Source organism: Acinonyx jubatus, chromosome D3 (assembly GCF_027475565.1).
Source record: "Acinonyx jubatus isolate Ajub_Pintada_27869175 chromosome D3, VMU_Ajub_asm_v1.0, whole genome shotgun sequence".
NCBI lineage: Eukaryota > Metazoa > Chordata > Mammalia > Carnivora > Felidae > Acinonyx > Acinonyx jubatus.
In genome coordinates this window covers 47,552,478-47,576,332 of record NC_069392.1, presented here as the reverse complement: position 1 = coordinate 47,576,332, position 23,855 = coordinate 47,552,478, and the positions used below count along the sequence as shown (strand labels likewise).

General features: G+C 44.0%; 1 protein-coding gene and 1 long non-coding RNA gene across 2 annotated transcripts in view; one reads left to right on the top strand and one right to left on the bottom strand.

Moving 5' to 3' along the window:
* Positions 1-23,855, top strand: part of KCTD1 (potassium channel tetramerization domain containing 1) — a 186,337-nt gene that overhangs the window by 13,317 nt on the left and 149,165 nt on the right. The window lies entirely within an intron of this gene.
* On the bottom strand, positions 2,274-23,119 carry LOC113602221 (uncharacterized). The gene is made up of 6 exons (XR_008291819.1): positions 22,472-23,119; positions 21,858-22,007; positions 18,811-18,867; positions 16,959-17,137; positions 16,078-16,183; positions 2,274-3,196 (listed from the first exon to the last, which is right to left on the bottom strand). It is a non-coding gene; the product is annotated as an uncharacterized LOC113602221 (long non-coding RNA).

The window sequence follows — 23,855 nt, the reverse complement described above, 5'->3', positions numbered from 1 at the left end:
CTATCTTCTCTGTTTAATTTAATTAGAATCCCATCAAGCATTGCTTATTTGGTGGCATATTGTCACAAACATGCTCCATAGGCGCTGGATCTCCAGGGGAAGCTCATTGTTTCCCCGGATCGACTGTAGCATCAGGACCCCAGTTCCTCTCTGTGAGGGAGGGGCGATAAGAGCTAGAGATGAAGTAGAATCAGGTCATTTCACTTCACTGCCGCCATGGGTGTCCTCCAAAGCCTCTGTGCTGATCATGGAATTCCTGGGTCTACCCCCATCTCACCTCCACAAAGGAAACCAAAAATTCCTATCCAGCATTGCAGTGATTTCAGAGCAACCCCAAGATTCCACAGGGCATGGAAGAGTGGCAGGCAGAGAAGGGAGGACTGACTGAAGGATGTCGATAAAGCACTTTGCATAGGGCCTGCCGTGCATAAGTGCTCAGAAAATGATAGTGATTTTTATCGACTCCATCATCATCATAATCATTGCTGTTGCTCATTGTGCGCACGCGCGCACACACACAAGCAAACACAGTTGTTGTATATGGGTGAGGATTCTTTCCGGCTCTACGTGGAACCTACGAGGATCGGAGGAACTCAAGATGAAGTTGTGCAGCTCTCGGTGGAGATCTGACACCTGCCATTGTAGTTGCCTAGAGGGCTGGTAGGGAGTCACTGAGCTGATGCCGCAAGAAGGCATGGAGCTGACAGCTGCGTGTCTTAATCCCATCAGATTAAGTGAGTAGGTACTTACAAACAGCTAAGTGTTTAGGCAAGCATGGCTTGCCAGAAGGAATGCACCAGGGGTTCTAGGATGAGGGGTTGTCATAAATTGGGAGTGAGGGACGTCGGCGACAGAGACCAGTGGGGAAGTGAGAAAATGCAAGGGAACAGAAGATGCGTCTCAGCTCCCAGGCTGCCTGTGGAGCATTTGAGGAGCAAAAGGCCAAGCCAACAGGGAAGAACATGCCCTGGGAAGAACTCACAAAGCCGAGAGTAAGCGAAAAAGGGTAGAGGAGCTCCTGGTGTAAAGAAAGTGTATTTTAAAAATCCAAACTATACAGGGGCACCTGGGTGGCTCAGTCGGTTAAGTGTCCAACTTCGGCTCAGGTCATGATCTCGCGGTTCGTGAGTTCCAGCCCCGTGTCCGGCTTTGTGCTAACAGCTCAGAGCCTGAAGCCCGTTTCGGATTCTGTGTTTCCCTCTGTCTCTTCCCCTCCCCCACTCGCACTCTGTCTCTGTCTCTCTGTCTCTCTCTCTCAAAAATAAAGATTAAAAAAAAATCCAAACTATACAAGTAGAATAATAGACTCTATGCTATGGGTTATAAACAACCAATTAATCAGGACCGTGTGATCAGGCACTGTGGGGTTCCAAGGAAGGCAGCCTCTGCCCTAGATGCTTGGAATCTTGGGAGGAAACAAGATAAATGACAGGGTTGGGGGGGGCAGGAAACAGGGGGCTGGAGGCCCAGTGGTGAGCAGTTGGGAAGGTTTGCTGGAGGAGGTGAAGGTATAAATCGGGTTTAGAGGCACACCAGGCTGGGACAATGAAGGGGACCGATAAAGCGGGGGTGAACATGCAAAAATGAATGTGAAAGGTGGCCGAGAGATTAACCCACAGAAGCGGGGTTTGGGGGAGGAGAGCATTGAGTCCAGTGGCCTCCTCCTCCTGATCCCATCCCACTTGGTCTGTGATCTCTGTGTGTTGGCCACTCTTGAATCCAACCATCAGACTCTGCCATCCTGTCTGACGTCCTGTCCCTAAGCTTTCCCTGCTATTTCCTCTTTTAAATATCCTCTCCAGGGAACCTCACGTCCTAAGACTTGAGTATGAATGATGCAGCTGATTCCACTCTTTTCCACCTGTGTGTGTCTAACTGCCTAGTGAACAGGTCCAGGTGGCAGAAAATACCCTCTCATGAGGCCCCAGAGGAACTCTTCCCTCCTGGTGCCCCTAACTTTCCTCCCTCCTGTGAGGGCTTTCCCATCCACCTAGGTGCTCAATAAAAAAATCCTTGGGATTTCCCTCATCATGTCCTTTCCCTCAACTACCTCCTTGACACACACACACACGTGCACACACATGGACACATGCACACACATGCACTCAGGTGCACACACACTGAGTCATCTGTTATTTCCACCTCCTAAAGGTCTCTGTACTCATCACCTCCTCCCCACCCCCCATGCTCACCTCGTCCTTCTCTTTCCTGTGGGCTTGTCTTTCCCAACACACTTTCTGAACGACTCCCTACCTACACAGCCCCTTCATGTGCCCATCAAAATTCTTTTTAAAACCCCAATTCAGAAGATTAGAATGCCAGACTCCATTTTAAACAAAAATTTTACCTTTCTCTACGTACACGTGTGTTTGTGTTGACCACGTGACCGTCAAGCAGCAATGTGGCCCCGGGGGTTCAGAGCCTGCCCTCTGGTCCGAAGCCCAGAGAAGCTTCTTAACGCTCCCCCATCTGTAAGTGCAGAAAATTACTTTGTCTTCGACACAGGGCTGTCGTGAGGATCAACTGAGCAGAGGTCTTACAACAATACCTTGTACATAGTGAGCACTCGTTACAGGGAGGTAGGGTGCGAGAGGGAGGGAAAGAATAAGAAGGGAATGCAATAACATTATCAATGTTTACCTCTAGGCCACAAGATTTGCGTTTTCTCATTTTTGCTTCTTTATGTTTTTTCGATATTTTCTGTATCTTTCCAATTCTCTATAATAACCATAACATCCTTCTATGACCATTAAAACTGCCCTTTTCGTTGGAAATTACAGAATGCTACATCCTTGCTTAAGAATGGTCAGGAGCCTCCACCGGGCACAGGCCACAACCCAAACGCCTGTGCTGGCCTAGGGGGCCATGCACCCCCCACCCTCACCTCCCACTGCCCCACTTAGGCCCCAGACTGCCGCCTCTCCAGACTTCTTTGCCCCCATACCCTATGTCCCTGCCATCATCTTCTCTTTTCATTGTGTCTTTTCTTGCCAGGCACTCTCGTCTCCTCTGACTTGAACTACCCCCAACTAAACCCCCGTTCACAGTTGGAGGCAGAGTTCAGATCTCCACTTCCCCGGGGGTGTTCATTGCTCCAGAGTCTGTGGGCCGGGTGGCAGGCCTGTTGGCGTCTCCAGATATTTGTAGAATCCTCAGATGTTGGAAGACAGGTGCAGGGATGTGGAGGCAGAGGAGGCTGAGAAAAGAGAGGGAGGAAATTGTGAGGCTATTCTGTGCAGGGCTCTAAATGCAAGACTCATCAAGGGGGAATTTTTGAAGATTTTGGGTTTTTTTTTTTTTTTTTGAGTAGAAGGACAGCATGATAAAAGTCACATTTTAGGAATAGAAGTTGGCAACAGTATGCAAAATGGATAGTGTGGGAGGCCAGAAAGTTGGTCAAGAGGAGGTTGGCAGGAGTTAGGCAAGAAAAGATGAGGTTTGCTCCAAGGTGGACTGGCCACCAGGGCTGTCACAGCTCTTGGGCCTGGTCTCCCGCCCTGCCGAGCATTTCCTTGTGTGGTCCCACTGACCCCCTCCAGACTTATGGCAGTTACCTTTACACATGGGACTGAGTCACGTGGCTGACTGCTGAGTAGTAGAGACAGGGGTCAAGGCTAGATACATCTCACCCCAAAGCAAAGGCCACCAACTGACCTTCCCTAAGCAGCTCACAAAACACCGGGCCTTCAGCATAGAAACACTGAGCAGGAGGAAGAAAACAGGAGGGTGTGGTGAGCCCTGGAATATTCTTGAAAGTCTTCAAGTTACCAGAAACATTGTGGTGAGCGAGACACAAAATGGATAAAGAGGAAAAAGAAAGGTGTTCAAGTGTCAAGGAAATTATGAAGGTTAGGAATAGAGTGAGCTCCGAAAGGGAAGCTTCCGGATGAGTGAAAGCAGCTTCTATTTTACACAGCAGGCTGCAGGGTTTTGGGACTTCATGACTTGCAGGGGTGATATAGGCTGAACATGGAAAATGGGTGGAAAGGGTTTGGACGTATTCCTGGATGGCTCACTTGTAACCGATTTTTCAAAACAAACTACATATAAGTGGGAGAGGTTCCCTAACTTTAAAAAAAATATTTTTATTTACTTATTTTAAGAGAGAGAGAGAGAGAGAGTGCACAAGCAGGGGAAGGACAGAGAGGGAGAGAGAACCCAAGCAGGCTCTGCATCATCAGTGCTGAGCCCGACGTGGGGCTTGACCCACAAACCAAGAGATCATGACCTGAGCTGAAATCAAGAGTTGGACACTTAACCAGGTGCCCCTCCCCCAACTTTCTGAAGTGACACCAGGGAGCGCAGGCCCACGCTCTGAAGCTGTCGTCAATAGACAGTTTAAGATACAAAAAGATGCCAATGACCACAGTGTACCCGGTACCAGGCACCGTCCTAGCATCATCTCAGTCAGTTCTCACGGCAGTCATTTGAGGAAGGAATTATTACCTCCACCCTTCAGAGGAGGAAACTGAGGCACAGAGGGCTGAGGTTCCTTCCACAGGGTCACAGCTACTATACTAGCAATGCTGGGATTCCAGCCCACATCAGTAGACTCCGAAGTCAACACGCTTTCCATGATAGACACTGCTTCCCAAGTGCTTCCAAAGACCACTGAACTCACACAAAGGAGACTTCCTAATACTTTTGTGCTCTGGAATCTTCTCCAAAGGCATAAAAGAGGCCTCGTGTCATGGAAGCCGCAAGACCCCCTCTCTCTGCTGAGAGGGCACGGAGCCTCTTAGTCACGGCCCAACTTCCCTCTGGTTCTAGTTCTTGAAATCTGCAGTGGGGAGGGTGGCCACACTGGGTGGGCTGACCCCATAATAGAAGACTTAACACATTTTGCTTCCCTGCCCACATGCCGCCTCCTCCTCACAGCTAACCTCAGCACCACCCCCAGCAATCTGGATAGTCCCCGTGCCATTTGAGAGAACATTCTTAGTTGTTCGCAGCCTCTGGTGTTCACATAAAGCCAAAGTTAATGCTCTGGAGTGTTTCCATCATCCTGTGACAAATCTGGACTGGGTATCAGTATCGGTCCAAAGGACATAGCGTCAGGAGGAGGCAGCAGGGAAAGAGCAAAATATGGAAGATGCGTGAGATTTACAAGTACCATGCAGAAAAAAAAAAAAAATTAAAAGACCATTTAAGCAATTTGAAAAGCAGGAGCAGTGTTCAAAATGTCAGCAGTGCATGGAACACGGATGATGGGGCTGGAGTCATCCAAGGTGCCCTTGGGGTTGGCAGAGTGGCCAAGGGAGTGCATGGGTTAGAGCGTGTTCATGGGAGTCTGGGGCTCTGCGTCCCCATTCACCTGCTGCAGAGTCACGGGCGACTTGCTTAACCTCCGTGAGCCTCTGTTTCCTGTTCTTTCTAAGGAGGGTGATAATCTTTCAAAAAAGTCAATAATGGCCCCAGCAGCTGCCCGCTAGGCTGTGATGGGTCCAATCCTTGGATGTGAGGGGCCCCCTGCAAATATTTTTCATGGGGGCCCCCCTAGATGAACAATTTGAGTGGAATCTAAAAAACAGCCTCAGAAACGAAGGGTTGAAGGGGGTTGGGGGGTGGGGGAAATAGGGAGGTTGGTAAAAGGGGAAAACTTTTAGCTCTAAGATGAATAGGGTCTGAAGATATAAGGTATAATATGGTGACTATAGTCGATACAATACAGTGTGTAACTGACATTTGCTAAGACAGTAGAACTTAAATGTTCTCACTAAATAAAAAAAAAGGTGCATATGTCAGGTGATGGATGTGTTAACTAGCTAGGTGGGGGTGGGGGGAGGCGGAGATCCTTTTACAATGTAGACGTATCTCAAAGCATCACAACGTACACTTTAAATGTCTCACAGTTGTGTCAGTTATACCTCAATGGAGCTAAAAAGAACTTTTAAATAAAAATGTGCATTAGAAAATAAATAAAACACTAAATGTAAAAAAACAAAAGCAAAAATCAGTTTCAGTTGATCTAGATCGGCGTGCCAGCACCCTTCTGGAAGCTTGGTCCCACACAGTTGTACAAAAGAAACCCTGTATTGGCTGGTGGGAACAAGCCGCTTGCCAGGCGGCCCTCCGGGAACAGGTGCCCGGACACAGGCCGGCAGATGACCACATGGGCCCGGGAGTCGTCTCGAGCTCCTCGGGGCATCAGAGCAACCCCGCGGTCAGGGTAGAGATTCAGAGTGCTCTGAGGCAGGGGAAACAGGACCTGGAGCCCACATGAGTTCCAGCCCAGGCTCAGGGTGCCCCTGCACGGTGGCACAGACAGCCCTGGCCAGTCTCGGACACTGGGGAAGCGCTTAGAAAATTCCAGTCATGCTGCTCCAATGTGAGAGGCCCTCAGAGGCACAGAGCCTGGATCTGGGGCCCGGGTCGCCCAGGTCTAGACAGCACTGGCTGCAGTGCTCCTAAGGGAACATAAACATCACTCATAGGATTAAACCAATAATGAGAAAAGGTCACTCCATACTTGTGTTGGAACAAACCAGCCACAAGGCCACTTGTGACTAGGATGACCCACACTCAGCAACCACAGACATAATTAACGTGCCCCTCTTCTGGCTAATTTGTGTGACCACTGCTTCTCTATGATGGAGCTTTATCTACTTTAACCCGTCATCCTCCTGGACCGAAAAATGAAAGAAGAAAAAGAAAGAAAGAAAGAAAGAAAGAAAGAAAGAAAGAAAGAAAGAAAGAAAGAAAGGAAGGAAGGAAGGAAGGAAGGAAGGAAGGGAGAAAGAAAGAAGAAAGAAAGGAGAAAGAAAGAAAGAAAGAAAGAAAGAAAGAAAGAAAGAAAGAAAAGAGAGGAGAGGAAAGGAAAGAAAAAAAGTACCAAGATGTCCAGTCATCACATTGCCCTTGTGCCTAGACGGCTCCCAGCCCCTACCCCTCCTGAGTTTCCCCCAGCACAAGCCCAAATCCTATAATAAACTCTTCCAACTCCCTCATGTGGTCCCTTGCTATGTGTTCTCTTGCAGCAAGGTAAATAAATCTAACTCTGTGTGACTAGAGGGTGTTCCTGGTGGTCTTTGATGGGCAGCAACCCATCTGACAGGGCTATTGTAGAAGCTTACACAGACGCTGGAGTCCAGAGCCCTATCATTATTTTGGTGCTTCTCAGTCTTTCTGTCCTGCTCCCTACTACTCGAAAGCAAGTGAGGTCTATGGACCAGTAACATGGGCACGACCATGGGCTTGTTTGAAATGCAGACTCTTGGGGCGCCTAGGTGGCTCAGTTGGTTAAGTGACATACTCTGCATTTCCTCTTAGGTCATGATCTCACGGTTGTGAGATCGAGCCCACACAGGGGTCCATGCTGAGCGTGGAGCATGCTTGGGATTCTCTCTCTCCCTCTCTCTCTCTGTGCCTCCCCTGCTCACACACACTCTCTCTCTTTCTCAAAATAAATAAACATAAAAAAGAGGGGGGGACTCCTGGGTGGCTCAGTCGGTTAAGCGTCTGACTTCAGCTCAGGTCATGATCTCACAGTTCATGAGTTCGAGTCCTGCGTCGGGTTCTGTGCTGACAGCTCAGAGCCTAGAGCCTGTTTCAGATTCTGTGTCTGCCTCTCTTTCTGCCCCTCCCCTGCTCATGCTCTGTCTCTCTCTCTGTCTCTCTTTCTCAAAATAAATAAACGTTTAAAAAAATCTAAAAAAAAAATTTTTTTTGATATTTTTGTTCAAATGTCAGGGGGTGGGGGTTTGCATTCGTATCGTTTTTGTTTCCAAATATTATTTACCTGGCTCTCTGAGTTTTTCAGCACTTCCTTAAATTTTTGACCCAGGGCAAGTTTCTCACTCATCAGGCTGCTAAACTCTCAGAAGGCCTTTAGCAAACATGTGGGTGTGGCTTGTGGAGTTAGATTGCCTGGTTCAGATCCGTGGTCTGCCACTTCCTCGCTGTGTTCGTTGGGGCAAGTTGGTTAAGCTTTCCAGCTTTAGTTTCTTCTTTGTACGATAGAGGTGGCTTTTAAAGTTCCATTCTGTGCAAGTAAAGGAAGACCGATATGCAGTCCAAATGCATAGCTGGGAGGTCTGGTTTAACCCAAGGATCAAATTCAAATTATCAACAAGATGGGCAGCGTTTTCCTGGAGTAATCCTCTATAAATGTAAATTTATTTATTTATTTATTTATTTATTTATTTATTTATTTTTATGTTTATGTTTTAGCGCACGAGAGAGTGCACACGTGCAAGTAGGAGAGGGACAGAGAGGGGGAGAGAGAGAATCTTGAGCAGCCTGCACTCTCCGTGAGGAGCCAACTGGAGCTCAATCCCATGACCCTGGGATCATGACCTGAGCCAAAAACAAGAGTTGGACACTCAACCAACTGAGCCATCCAGGCGCCCCTATAAATATAAATGTTTTTATTAAATTTTTAAAATTGTTTTTTTTTTTTGAGAGAGAGAGAGAGACAGCATGAGCAGGGGAGGGGCAGAGAGAGAGGGAGAAAGAGAATCCCAAACAGGTTCCATGATGTCAGCACAGAGCCCAACTGGGGCCTCAAATTCACAAACCGGGAGATCATGACCTAAGCCAAAATCAACAGTCGGACACTTAACTGACTGAGCCACCCAGGAGCCCCTAATAGAAGTTTTAAGTGCACACATGTAATCATATCATTTACACTGTTGTTTTAGGTCACTCTTTTCTTTCCTTCCATTCCCTACCCTTGTGATCCGTATTAACATACCTAATATTATGTCTCCAAATTTTCCTCCATGTCCTTATAATGAGTTGCAGACACAACATACACACACATATGCATTTACGCACATTTGGGCTTGGGGCTGGGGACATTGCTTCACAAACACAGGATTATATTAATGCTTTTCTGCACTCATGTATAAACAGTCTTGAAGAAATCCCTCCAAGCTACTTGGTGTACCTCTCTTTTTCTCTTTTTTCACTGACAGTACCCTAGTCCTTGATGTGGCCTACAATCACCCATCCTGTATTAATGAGGATTCATTTATTTTCTAATCTTTGCCTTTCTGGATATTGCTATAAGTAGACATCCTGAGGCATACATTCTAATACTGGAGCTTAGTTTTCCCTCTGCTAAAGTTGGCATAAATGGAAACATCCAGTTTGGACTCTTTTGTGTCTGGATGATTCTGTCAGCACAATGTTTTTGAAGTTAAACCATGTTGTTGCATGTGAAATATGTTCCTTTTTACATCTGAGTAGTATTCCATTGTCTGCACATACCACAGTTTGGCTATCTATTCTTCTGAGTATGTATATTTTAAATTTTAATGGATGATGCTAGATTTCTTTCTTCAAATGCTATAAAATTCACATATCCACCAATGGCATATGTGGTAGTTGTTTTTAATTTTGACTGACCTGCTGATCGTGACATGACATCTCGTTATTACTTAATTTGCATTTCCCCACCTATGGTAAATTCAAGCATCTTTTTTTACACTTGTTGGCTCCCTGGATTTGTGTTTCTATAAATTGCCTTTTCATATTCTTTGATCATTTCTGTTGAGCTGCCAATTTATAAAATTTCTTTCTATTTATATAAGTTCCTTTATTCTTATATAATTAATTCCCATATTGTATAAATACTTAAATACTTGCCACTCCAAATATTTTATCCCAAATCTGTCGTTTGTATTTTGATTTTGTTTATATATCTTTTACCATATATATTTTTAATGTGGTCAGATATATCTTTTCTTTTAGAGTCTTTGTGTTTTCCAATCTTCTTAAGATTTCCTTGTCCATAGATTGTACACAAAGTCTCCTAGATATTGCTGCAATATTTTGTCCTGTTTTATTGTTTACCATTACAAGTGTACTCTCTGGGGGAATGTATTTTTGTATATGGTGTAAAAGAGGAGTTTTGTTTTATTTTATTTCAGATGGATACCCTGTTATACTGGTCTCATTTTTAAAACAATTTATTATTTCCCCACTAAATTGCACTACCACATTTGATATATAATGTATATTAAATGATCATATATAAGACTGCTTCTGGATTCTCTTTTCTTTTCCACTGATCCATTTCTCATTCTCACACTAGTAAGATATTTATTTCATAATGGTCTTATAGTATATTCTGATGCAATGGTAAGACAACCTGTTCCTGTTCTTTTTTTATGCTTTTCTTGGTTATTCTTGAGTATTTATTTTTCCTTGTGAACTTTAAGATAATTTTATCTAGCCTCCATATCCCCCAACAAAAAAAGCCTGCAATTGTAACTGCAATAACATTATCCTTATATATTTAGGGGGAGAATTAATAGTGTCGTGATATTCTGCTTTCTCACCAAGGATGCGACATGTCTTTCCGTTGGTCTGACTTTGTTTTGTGGCCCTTAGTAAGATCAGTTTTATTCATAGAGATGCATTTTTTTTTAATTTTACAAGTTTTTATTTATTTAGTTTTCAATATATGAAATTTATTGTCAAATTGGTTTCCATACAACACCCAGTGCTCATCCCAAAAGGTGCCCTCCTCAATACCCACCGCCCACCCTCCCCTCCCTCCCACCCCCCGAGATGCATTTTTATTATTAGCTGTATTCTCTGATATATTTGCTCACTATTTTATGCATAGAATATTTTTCTTTTCCATTTCTATATGATTATTTTTAGAGTAAATAAAAGCTAACAATTTATGTATTATATCCTGATTCTTAAATTTTCTTATTAATTATAATGCTTAAAAAAACCACTAGGATCGCTTGAACTTTATATCATGGGCAAAAATGCACAGTATTTATTTCTCTTTTCAAGTGTTTATTTTAGTTACTCATTTTCTTTTTTTATTACATTTACTAGATCTCCCAAGACAAAGTCAAACTGTATTGGTCATAATAGGCTTTTCCGTCTAGATCTTGATTTTTAATGAAATGGTTGTATTTATTTTATTTTATTTTGTTTAATTTGAGAGAGAGAGAGAGAGCAAGTGGGGGAGAGGGGCAGAGGGAGAGAGAGAGACTCCCAAGCTGGTTCCACACTGAGGGCAAAGCTGGATCAGCGGTGGAGCCAGGTACCCCTAAATAGAATGGTTTAATTGTTGTTATGAGGACAATTAGTGGAGGGTTTGGGGAAATATTTTTATTATATTTAAGTGCTTTCCTTATAGTCATCTTTTAGTTAGAGTTTACTTAGGAATGTCTACTGTATTGCATGTCTTTTAAGCATCTATTGATGAAATCCTATCAATTTTCACCCCTTAATTTGCTTAAGTCCTGATATGTTAAACAATTTCCTGATATAAAAATACTTTTACATTCCCAGGGCGCCTGGGTGGCTCAGTCGGTTAAGCGTCCGACTTCAGCTCAGGTCACGATCTCGCGGTCCCTGAGTTCGAGCCCCGCGTCGGGCTCTGAGCTGACAGCTCAGAGCCTGGAGCCTGCTTCCGATTCTGTGTCTCCCTCTCTCTCTGCCCCTCCCCTGTTCATGCTCTGTCTCTCTCTGTCTCAAAAATAAATAAATAAACGTTAAAAAAATTTTTTTTTAATGTAAAAGTACTTTTACATTCCTGAATAAACTCTAATTGGTTTATTGATATGGTGTTTGACTGAATTGTAAATAGAATTTTTGTATCTATATTTATAAATAAAATGCAGCTTTTCACAAAAGAGATTTTCATAAATTTCTGCAGAAGAATTATATCGTCTGACACCTACCTGGAATATTACCACAATCAATCTTTTTTTTTTTTTAATGTTTATTTGTTTTTGAGAGAGAGAGAGAAAAAAAAAAAGAGCATGAGCAGGGGAGTGGCAGAGAGAGACAGAGACATGGAATTCAAAGCAGGCTCCGGGCTCTGAGCACAGAGCCCAACCCGGGCTCGAACTCATGAACCGTGAGATCATGCCCTCCGTGGAAGTCAGACGCTTAAGTGACTGAGCCACCCAGGAGCCCCCGACAGTCAATCTTATTAGAAAGTATTTATACGTATTGGGATGATATCAAGATCAAAGTAGCAGATACAAGTTTTCCAAAGTTGTAACATTTTCCTGTGAAAGCTTTAACTGTATCATTGGCAACAAATACTGCCAGTTGCTTGCCTGGAAGATATAGGCTAGTTACCTAAGTATCAATAACCAGAATTTGTCTGCCGATTGTTCTTTCAAGTAAAAATAGCGTTCCATGAAAACAGGAGAAGTGCATCTCGGAAACTCAGTCCCACAGACGCTTTTCCTTGAGACAACCTTCATACTTCGGTATGCAGCCGAAGTGCTTTCTGCACACTTTGCAGCTAGCCCCGCAGAATACTAAAGAGACATGCACTCAAGGGCCGAGGTTTCATAAAACTAATGATTTTTCCTGCTTCACGAAGGGCAGTCTTAAGTGAACAGACACTTTTGAAAACTGAGTGTATGGCACTGAAACACTGTGACCGCGGGGACTCCTTGGTGTCAGTGGCTTTGTTATCAGTAAGGCACCAACAGTTTTACCCACCATTGCGTTTACACCATTCATGCAAATGTCAACACAGTGAAAAAAGCAGGTAACAGCTCAGTATCATTTTGAATACAGGTTTGGCCTCACAGAACTCCTGAAAGGGTCTCAGAGACCCTCAGGGTCCTGTGGAACATGCTTTAGAAACCACTGCTCTGGCCAGATTGAGCTCCATTTCTGTTTTTTGTTTTTTTGGGTTTTTTTGTTTTTAATTTTTTTTAACATTTATTTATTTTTGAGACAGAGAGAGAGCATGAACAGGGGAGGGTCAGAGAAAGAGGGAGACACAATCCGAAACAGGCTCCAGGCTCTGAGCTGTCAGCACGGAGCCCAACGCGGGGCTCGAACTCACGGACCGTGAGATCATGACCTGAGCCGAAGTCGGACGCTTAACCGACTGAGCCACCCAGGCGTCCCTTCATTTCTGTTTTTTGAGAGAGCCAAACTCTTTCCCACCTCAGGGACTTTGCACGTACTGGTCCCTCTGACTGGAATGCTGATCCCACGCTTGACCTGGTCAACTTTCTTCCTCAACCTTCAGTTTCCAGTTCAAATGACTCTTTCACAAGGAAGCTAATCCTGGCCTACTGCTCAGTTAAGCTCAGTCCCCAGGTGCGGTGCTTTCAGTAAACCTTGGTATTTCGAGCATACCTCTTATTACAATTTTAATTTACGTGTTACTCAGGTGTTTGTCCATCAAGGTCTGCTCTCCCAGGAGTGTAAGCTTCTCGATCCTGAGCACCTTTTCTGTTTCAGTGTCCCTCTCACCCAGCGCAGTGCACTCAATCACTATTATTGAATAAATGCATGGGGGAATGATCTGGTTTGCCTATGACTGGTCGGCTCACGTGGTAAGCTCGAAGGGCTGAAGCCAAGGTCGCGGGTTGGACCTACCGCACTCCTTGCCTGTTGTCTACTCAAACCATCAGATTTTCCTTCCCAAAGCAGTACTGCAGGTGAACTGGGATGAAGGGCGTGGATGAATAAAGGCAAATCCAATCCTGTTCATAGGAAAGGCATTCAGAGCTTCCCCCCGAATAATTTCTTGCGGATTTGTTGTCCTCTGCAAAGCCAGAAAGACAACTACAGCACTTTCCCGTCATCGGAGACCTACTTAAACTTCCTGAGACTGTGAAATCTTTCTTATTTGTTCATTTACTGAAAATCCCCTGGTCCCCCAGCAAATACACACGCCTTGCAGAACCTTGAAAAGTCATCGGAAACTATCCAGCAGTTATGAGCCATAGTTTAAAAACCTCTGAACTAACAAAATTATCATTCCGTCCCAGATTTAAACTGAATTGTGGTGATTATAGCGTATACTCTGCAGTTCTGGTTGAGAGGGCAATTTAATTAGAAGCCTCTATCTTGAGGCTAACTCCACCCCATACCCCCTCCCCCCAAAAATAATTCTTTAGGATGAAATTTCTAATGCTGTCTCTCAGCCTGAAGGTATGTTTTCTTGTAGAAAGTTGAGTAAGATTCCATTCAGGCTATTTTTAAAACTCAAGAGAAAGGGCAAAAGGGGGGATTTCACCACTTCAGAAATCATTCAGATACTTTTTTACTATTTTTTCCCCAAATGCAAACTGCTTCCTGTAGAACTTTCAAGTTGTCCTTTTTAATGCCTTTGACATGTTTGAAGAAATTTGGTAGAGCTGTAATGAACTCGTTGACAAAGTGTGTATTGCTCAGATGAAGATTTTTTTCCCCTCTCTTTAAAAGAAACTTGCATGGAAATGCTACCTGTGGAATGATGATCAAAATCAAATCTATGAATAAAAGTGTGTGTGTGGGGGGGGGTGTACCTATAATAGGCGGATAACATCTTACCAATGAAAAGTCATTGGTTAATCACATGGTATTTGCTGAAAATGACCTTAGAAATCATTTGGCCTGAGTCTTGTTTTACAGGGGAGAAAACTGGGGCCCAAGGAGGTACAAAAATGTTGTCGCGATGAAAGACAAATGAATAATCCTGAAACACGTGCCCTTTTGCACATGTTTAACTAAACATGTTTAGTTAAAACATGTTTCACACCAATAATTAGCAAAAGTAAAATCGACAGCCACTGGGCCATTCTAGAGGGAAAGGAGGGCCCCCAGCCTGGGAGGGTTAATTCTCACCATCTTGGCAGATCACATGCTAAGGGTGGGGGTGGGGGCCAAGAGCATCATCGTGGCAGCAAGTTGATCCATGGGGAGCGCTTCTCTGTCTTCTTTCAATCCAGTACAGGAAAAGAGTTCTGCCAACAAGTTCCCGGGCCCAGAGAGAGGACCGAGGGGCTGTCTCCTTTATGGGTACCTGGGTACAGTCGTGGCTTCATCAAAAGCAGCCAAGAATTTGGGGGCCTAAATTACATATGTACTAACAGTCCATCATTCTTTTCAAATCGCATCACTAAAAAGCAGTCACATGCATAAAATTCAAACACGGCATTCAAGCCTGAATTCAAATAAATGTCAAACTGCATTGGGGTTTTTTTTAAATAATTTACTGCGCTCAACTAACGTAAGGGATGATCAGGTGGCAAAGGTACATTTCACCACAAAGGAGCATTTCCTTGGAAGGCCCAGGTTCCACAAAGGGAACGGTTTGGAACCATGACCAATGCATTTGGATAGTTAGTGGTAGGGTTGGCCTATAGTGCAATTAAAGAGGATATTATAATATGAGTCACACCACACACAATTGCCGAAGTTTGACATTCCTGACCCCCCCACCCCCAACATTACAGCTCCATGTAGTTCCATCTCATATTTCAAATGCACCTTGGTAGGGAGGCAGTGAATCTAGAAGCATGGTGTGTATTTTCACAATGATTAACCCGACTAGCATTAAGTTTTTGTGACAGACACCTCAAAACCTACGACGCTAGAATCAAAGACTAGAATCAAATTAAGGAAAGTCAGGAAAATCCTAAGGAAAAAATCAGAGAGCCATAAAACACAGTACACTGCAGCTACTTTCCAAGTTCCAGTTTCCAAGCACAAAGGATGACAGAGCATCCTTAGCTCAATCAAGGAAAGTTCTAGAAGTGAGTGGAGCATAAGACAGGCCTTGAAATCTTCAAAAGATTTATAGAAAGAAGGAGAGGTGATTAAGGAAAGAGGAAGAAGCATCACTATGTCCCACTCTGTACCTTTGCTTGGCCACAGGGCTTCCTGACTGTTTCTGGAACCCTGCAACTTTTTTTTTCCCCTGCTACAGGGCTTTCCAACTGGCTGTTCCCTTTGGAGTGTTCTTCCCCCTCATCTACCCAGGGCTAGTTCCTGTTTCTCAGTAAATATTAAATGTCATTTCTTCAGAGAAGCCTTTCCTGACTGCTCAATCTAAAACAGCCTTCCCTCTGGTTAACCTTTCTCTATCATTTTCTTTTCTTCGTAGAACTTACCAATATGTAAAATTATTTTTTTATTTCTTGTGATTTTTTTTTGGTATTTTTGGGGTTTTTTTTTTTTTGGTATTTTTTTGGAGGGGCCCTCCAAGCCCCATCCTAGGTTAACCTCTTGAGAGCAAGGCTTTTCTGGAACAGTGCCTGGTGTATAATAGGCTTATTAGGCTGTTAGGATGCTCTTGACTGCAAGCAACAGAAAGCCCTAATTCAACTAGCTTAAGCAATAAAGGGGTTTTACTGGCTCACGTACCTGTAAAGTCCAGTGTCCCATGTCATCAAGGAAAGATCTAGTGTCTTCTTTAGTTCCAGGCTTCACATGCATGCATACATCATCCAGGAGAGGCAACATTTCTGTCCTAGGATTCAAGAATCCAAAAGTCTGATTGGCCTGGTTTGGGTCACTCTGCATGCTCTCCTCAAAACAATGATGGTAGCAGGAATGGGGATGTGCTAGGCCAGAGGGACTATGTGAAGAAGTGGAGACCATCAGGAAATGCTGGATCCCGTCAGGAAGGGGAAATGGGGAGACGAAAGCACCCATACTTCACCACCGAAATGTGCAGGCATGAAGACGCCTGGAACCGAGAGGGGGCTTCTCATAGGGTGGAGGAGCAGTGTCATTGGGCAGTAGGCAGAGTGGCTAAAATGGGGCTGATGTTGGAGATCTTAAAGGAAGAGGAGGCAATCATCATTCGATAGGCAGCAAGAAGCCACTGAAGATTTTGAGTAGTGGCATAACAGCATGAAGTAGTGTTGACGAAGATGGGTCGGCTGCAGTTCGCAGACACAGTGAGAAAAATGTGGGGAGTGGGGAGGCCAATGAAGAGTTTGTCTAGGCACTGGGGAAAGGCCCAGGTCAGACATTAGATATGAAAGAATGTCAGAGATAGAAAAGGTGTGCAAAGCAAAGATGAGCCAGAGGTAGTGGCTGACTGGATATAGATGATGAAAAAGGAATGAATGAAAGATGGTCTGCCATGTCCCTTCTTTCAACTCCCTATGCTCCTCAGGCACACCCAGGGGCCCCACCTATCCCGGCATCTTCCCCCCCCCCCGCCCCTCTCTGCACCTCTCACCCTCTCTTTCACTGCAGAACTCACCACCAATTATAATGGCCTATGCATTTGTTACCTCCTCATTGCCTTCCCCACAAGAACTTGGCTCTGAGATCAATGGCCGGCAAGGCCCTGGGTCCAGGTCTGGATTCAAAGGAAATGTAGTGAGTGAGCCATTAGTAGGCAAAGATGCTGGGAAAGAGAGATGGTTTATGGGGAGAAGATAGCGCCTTTGATGTGGGGCAAGTTGGGTCTCTGGAAGACATCCAAGTGAAAATATAAAGAATTTAGAGCTTTAGAGATCTCAGTCCAGTGTTTTCCCAAAGTGAAGCCCATTTTCCCTGGCCTGGAACCTCTTACCTCTGCCTCTTCTCCTCCTTTCACTTGTCAAGACTTGGTTCCTCTGCCTGCCTCACCCTCTTTCTTCTTAGAAATCTCAATAGGGATTTTAAATAGCTTGCAATCCATAGTTTTATTAGAATGAGAAATGTTGGCCCTAATAAGTCCCTTTATTTTACAAATTAAATATATATAATATAATATAATATAATATAATATAATATAATATATATGGACTATATATTCTATATATTTTATATATATATATATATATATATATATATATATATATAGTATATTCCAGAGATCTAAGTGACTTACTCAAAGTCACACATCTAGGAAGAGAGAAAACCTGAACTAGAATCCATGTTTTTGTTTTAAAAAACTGCTGTTCCTTAGCTCATATTCAGTACAGAAGTGTAGGTCAAGCTCTGGGAATGGGTTGCCTGAAATCCTGAATTTCTTAATTCCTTTCTGGAACCAATTCTTCTACAAAGAGGCCACAGAAAGTACACAAGGACCCTCAAATGCATATTTTGTTCCTTTTTAACAGGGACTAAAATGTGCTGTGGGGAATACATGACGGCACCATTACAGAAAGATTTGGCTTTTTCAGTGCCTTTTAATAAGAGAAAGTGTGCTCACAAACTACTCTGCATTAACAGTTATTATTTTTTTAAAAAACATTACCAAAGATCAAAATAGCCAGCAGGTTGGCGTTCACAGCAGCTCTGGCCCGCCCCCTTGTGCACAATTCATATTAGTGCATTTTTTTCAGGGCAACTCCGGGCAGGGGTGAAGGTCAGACTCTTCTTCACGTTCACCTTCGTTCCTCTCCCCCAACATCATTCCTCCTTCTCCCCTTCCTCCACTCGCAGCCCAAATGACAGAATCAGCTCAGGGCGAGCTTGGAATTTTGTGTGACCGTGAAATCCACCTCCCCTCCCCTCCCCCCAGTGTTGAGCCATTCAGTCAACAAGTGGTTTGCGGAGCAAGTAGAAAGCACTGAATCCAGGGTTAAGGGCATAGGTAGCCCCTGACTTCACAGAGCTTCCAATCTAACAGGGAAAGCACACAGTGATGAGTAATCACTGGCCTGAAAGAGCAATTATCAGCAATTACCAAACTAGTAAAGAGCACCCCCATATTAATGAGTTCATAAACACCGCTTTGTGAAGAATTCTCTTTTCAGTTAGGTGATGGGCATCATTTCAGGTGTTTGAGGATTAGTGCTATCCAGTAAATGAAGTCTCTCTCTTTTTTTAAACATCACTTTTTAAAATTTTTTAATGTTTATTTTACTTTGGAGAGAGAGAGAGAGAGAGACAGAGCGTGAGTGGGGGAAGGGCAAAGACAGAGGGAGACACAGAAACCAAAGCAGGCTCCAGGCTCTGAACTGTCAGCACAGAGCCCGACGTGGGACTTGAACCCTCAAACCACGAGATCATGATCTGAGCCAAGGTCAGACACTCAGCCAACTGAGCCACCCAGACATCCCTACCTTCATCTCTTAATAGTGCTATCAAATGTTTAGTTTTAGTACCTGTCGTGTCAGATTAACATGTTATAGTTTTTCCCCTGAAACTTACCTTCAGCAAATGCAGGCTCCAGGGTGACTTTGGTGAGCCCAGCTCACTGGAGAACAGCTGAGGATGAAAAGAGCATGCTCAATAAATACTTGCCACCTGCCATTGGGTGGCTTTTAGCCACAATAATTAATTCAGCCATCAGCTTCGTCATTGCACAAAATCTTAGTGCCTACACCGTGCCAGACATTGTGCTAGGGTCTGAGCATGAGGGGAAAACAGAACGAAAAACCAAATAAGAACCAACAAAAAACCCAGTCTCCCCTCAGAGAGCTCAGAGCTCTGTGAGAAAGGGATAGAAACAAACAGGTAATCACAATCTTGTGGGGTTTGCTTTTGAGGACCACTTTATGACAAGGGCAGCATATACAATATACCACTGAGAGAAGGAGGCATGATACGTAAGACGATTTTGGCTACAGATAACAGAAATGCAGCTAAAAATGACTTAAATGCAAAGGCCACTGTTACCTCACAGAACAGGAAGTCCAGAGGTGCATTCTGGGGCCAGTGGATTTGGCGGCTCATCCAGATGGATGCGTGTTTCTGTGCTCCGTGCTACCATTTGCAGTCTGGCAGTGTCTTCCCTTATGATAGAGAGTGCCATGGCCGGTGAGGAAGGGGCATTTCCTCTCAAGCTTCTATTTTACGAATCCCCACCCACCCTCAGACATCTTCTTTGGTTCCATTGTCCAGGACTGGGTCCCATGCCCAGGCCCTAGGGCAATTACTGCCCAGCAACACAAGACCTAGACAGTTGGTTCCAGCCAGACTCCCTCAAGTACATGGGTTTGAGAAGCGTGAACACAACCAGGTTCTGAGAGCAGTGGAAATTGAGAGGTATGGCTGTTCTTAGACAACCTGTAGGCTCAACCACAGAATATCTGTGTCACCCCCACCAAAATGTTAGCAGCAGGAAGGAATATTATGGAAATTGGTCAATTTCTTCTTTTTGTTTTTCCAAATTTCCAAAAGTGAGTATGTAGTCTTTTTATAATCAGAAGTAAAGAAACAAGCAGTACTTTGGGGCATTTGTTAGGGAAACACCCTACTGGGAAGAATGGAGTAGGAACACAAGTAGCATCTGATGTAATTCCTGCCCAAAATGAGCTTAGCATCTCCTCAGGACACACTAAGCCATTTGTAAACAAGTATAAGGTTCTGCATCCAGTTCCAATGTGTGGGTTTAGAAGAGTTTCTCACACCAACAAGCAGCTCTAAGACACCAGCTGGACGTCCAACAATTCAACCTACTTCTCACACTGTCTCCCTGGAGATGGTGTCAGATCCCACAGGTTAAGGGATCGGTCCTACAAGGGTGCCCCTTCCTTCAGATACCGGTCGCAAGCCTAGGTGGCCCATTGACTATAGGTTGCAGGTTCCCATGACCTCCTCTTCAGGTTCAATCAATTTGCTAGAGCATCTCACAGAACTCAGAAGGACATTTTACTTACTAGATCACTGATGTATTATAAAAGGGTATAACTCAGGAACTGCCAGATGGAAGGTGCAGAGGGCAAGGTATGTGGAAAGGAGTGCGGAGTTCCTACACCCTTGGGGTGCACCACTGTCTCAGCACCTCTACACCTTCACCAACTTGGAAGCTTTCCAAACCATGTCGTGTGCTTTTTGATTTTTATGAAGGCTTCATTATGTGGGCCTAAATGACTAAATCATTCACCGCTGACAATAGATTCAGCATCCAGCCTCTTTTCCCTCCCTTAGAAGGTGGGGGGGGGGGGGTGAAGACTGAAAGTTCCAACCCTCTAATCACATGGCGTGGTTGGTCATCCTTAGGTGAGGTCCCAAAGTCATCTCGTCAACATAACAAAAGACACCTTTATTGGGCTCATATGAAATTCCAAGACTTTTAGGAGCTCTATGCCAGAAATGGGGACAAAGACCAAACGTATATTGTAAGTCACGCCAACACAACAAAGAAACCATATATTCACAACATATCTGGACTACATTTTTTTTCCTGGTACTGCAAATTAGATACCAGAACAGTATCAATTATGCTGAGTCTGCCAAATAGACAGTAATTTTGTGAGAATTCAAGGAGAGCAAAGGATGAATAGAGCTCCCATCTATAGCCAAGAAGAAATAGACCCTGACTTTTCAAGGACTGTCAAATGCTAGTCTTCCTATTCTTAAAGAAACACTGAAAAGGGCAGCATCCGAACAAAAATCCGGTTCTTCTATGTGTAACTTTCCAAATGTCAATAGAATGCAGCTCCTTCGGTTCTAAATCATAACAACCCTGACTTGGAAAACAGTTGAAACAGTTGAAAGGGAGCACCGACTGGATTTGCCCCACATCAAGTCCTGTATAGGACTAGAAATAAAATGGGCCAACAGGTCGGGCTTGGAACGCTTTCTTGCCTTAAGGTCCTTCCGCATTCACATTTATCTTCATCAGAGAATCTGAGTGTCTGAGAAAGAGGAAGACCAACGCATTGTTTATTCCGATAACCTGTTTCCTTGAGCTCTTGACCTATGGTTCTCTAAAGGTGGAGTTAGAGGTGGTAGGTGGAGTGCACCCAGTCTCTGGAACGTGAGCTCCAGTCCACTTGGCATGCTTCCTTGAAACCATACGGGCACCAGATTCTATCCTAGGAAAACACTGCCAAGGTGAGTTGTTTCATCTCCCCGATCCATTCATTTGGCCTCTTTGGAGGAACAGATTTCCCACGGTATCTGGACGTTTGCTTTAAGCCCTTTCACTCTCGCTACTGTAGAAAGACCCACACTAGTACCTGAGTTTGCCACCAGAAAGACATACGAATAGGATTTTTGCTTTTGTGAAATGGTAAACGCATCTGCTTTAGACCATTTCGGCCTGCCAGTGCTTTCGTAGGAACGCTCTGCTTTCAGATAGTGGGGGAACCTGTATATCTTCTTCGAACCCCATGAAAATCTTTTACACTTGTGTAACACCTGGTAATTTCCAAGGGCATTCCCACCTCCTCTGCACAACCACTTGTAAGGCAGTTGTCCCACTTTTTGTACAAATGAGAAAAAAATAAGATTTAGAAAGATGAAACTACCTGTTGAAGGTCCCATGGCTTTGAGTGGCAGAGTCCATTTTTCTTAACCTCAGTCTTCTTATTCATGCAAGTTACTCATCAACACAGTCTTGATACTCAGGCATAGGAAGTACCAGTCAACAGTCAACAAAGAAGCACTAGGTATTTATACTGTGTTGAGAAGGGTTAGATTTCAGAAGTTCTCTGGACTTTCGGTCTTTTTTTTTTTCTTTCTTTCTTTCTTTCTTTCTTTCTTTCTTTCTTTCTTTCTCTTTTCCCCTTTCTCCCTCCCTTCCTATCTATCTGTCTCTCATTGCTTAAAAAGTGCACAGCTGCAGTGTTTGGAATAAAAACAAATACATTAAACTAAGTTCTGTCTTCCACCCACACCCTCTATTGCCTTATCCATTTTTGGTTCAATTATAACCAACATATGGGAGACATGGACACCACATTCAAAATGCCAAAACCACTTTCTACCACATAGGAGACTGTGGCATAGTTTGAAAAATTAAATGCATTAAAATTATATTGTTGGCCACTTAAAATACCTCTCTCATCATTTATAAAACATTATCCCCTTTGGTCTCTCATAGTTTTAGCTCAGTAAGTATCCAATGGAAGAGAAGACTTACTTGCTTATCCTGATTTTCCCATATCCAATTTCAAAATCGAAATTGTCAGTGTCCCTGCTCATTGAGAGACCTTCCTCCCCAAACAAAGCAAGAGAGAGAAGTGTGTTGAGAAGCTTCAGCGATGATATGCATCTTTGTCTGGGCAGTTGACAGCATAAATTCCTCTTGGTTGACATCACCAGCTATGTGGATTATTGCAATGCCTGGTCCTTGACCCTGAATATCACAGTACTCAAGACATAACCTATATTTCCAGCTGTGTTTTCGAATGGGCTCAGCCTGGAGAAATGACCTTGAAAGATTCTCTTGGAATGGCCCATTTGTTTAAAACGCATGGCGCCCCTCTCGAAGGTGTTAAGTGAGCAGAGAAAGATGAATTCAGCAGTTCCTATTCTCTTCCCCTTCCTTTACTCCACCAAATCAAGGGCAGGCAGAGGCCGCTTAGCTGTCTAATAATGACAGGGACAAATTTTCCTTGTTCCCCACGTTGGTGGAACACAAAGAACTGAATTTATATGTAAACTGGACTGGACTGGATTGAGGACCCTATTCCCTGTGAAACAGCCTTCCGACCAGGCAATCTCTGTGCCATCATCGGGAGAATGGATAACAGAACGTGTGGAGTTCTAGGTTGCACTAGAAGTAATAGATTCCATGCAACATAATATAACGGATGCAATTGAAGAAATAGTACAAAGTAAAAAATAAAAATAAATAATAAGCATATGAAACAACAGTCCACATGTGACAAGAACATGTACAGCAAACAAGAAAGGGGCCTGTGAGTGATGGGGCATGAGGGGTGAGAAGGGGGTAAAAGGCACTCAGTCAATGTATTAATCTCTCCATCGAGAGGGAGAACCAGGCACAGACCCAGGATGATGAGCCATGAACTGAGGACCATAGCACCAGAGGTCCAGCTAGGAAAAGAGGGGGAAGAAAAAAAAAACTTTTAAGAAAATACCGGCTCCCAAGACAATTAAAAGCAGTAATGATCTCAATTCCTCCTTCAACGGGCAAGTGCTGCAATGTTTTCCTTAGCGTCCAGGTGGTATCCTTGGAATTTCCTTTTGTTTCCATCCAACAAGAACACTTCCATTTTGAAATAAGTACATAAGTGTCCATGATCCAATCACAGCGGGATGGGAGACTGGATCGCACTTTTTCAGCGTTGGTGGGGACAGGGTACTGCAACCAGAAGAGGCCACCCAAAGCAGATCATCCCTGGACAGCTCCTGTTCCAGCTTTAAAGGCCGCGGTGACCTTCCATTCTACTTACAATAGATCCTCATTCGAACAGTAAAATGCCCAAGACTTATTTCTTAAATTCTTTTACTCTTCTCTCTCCTCTTCCACCAAGAGTCCCCTCCCCCAAACTCCCGAG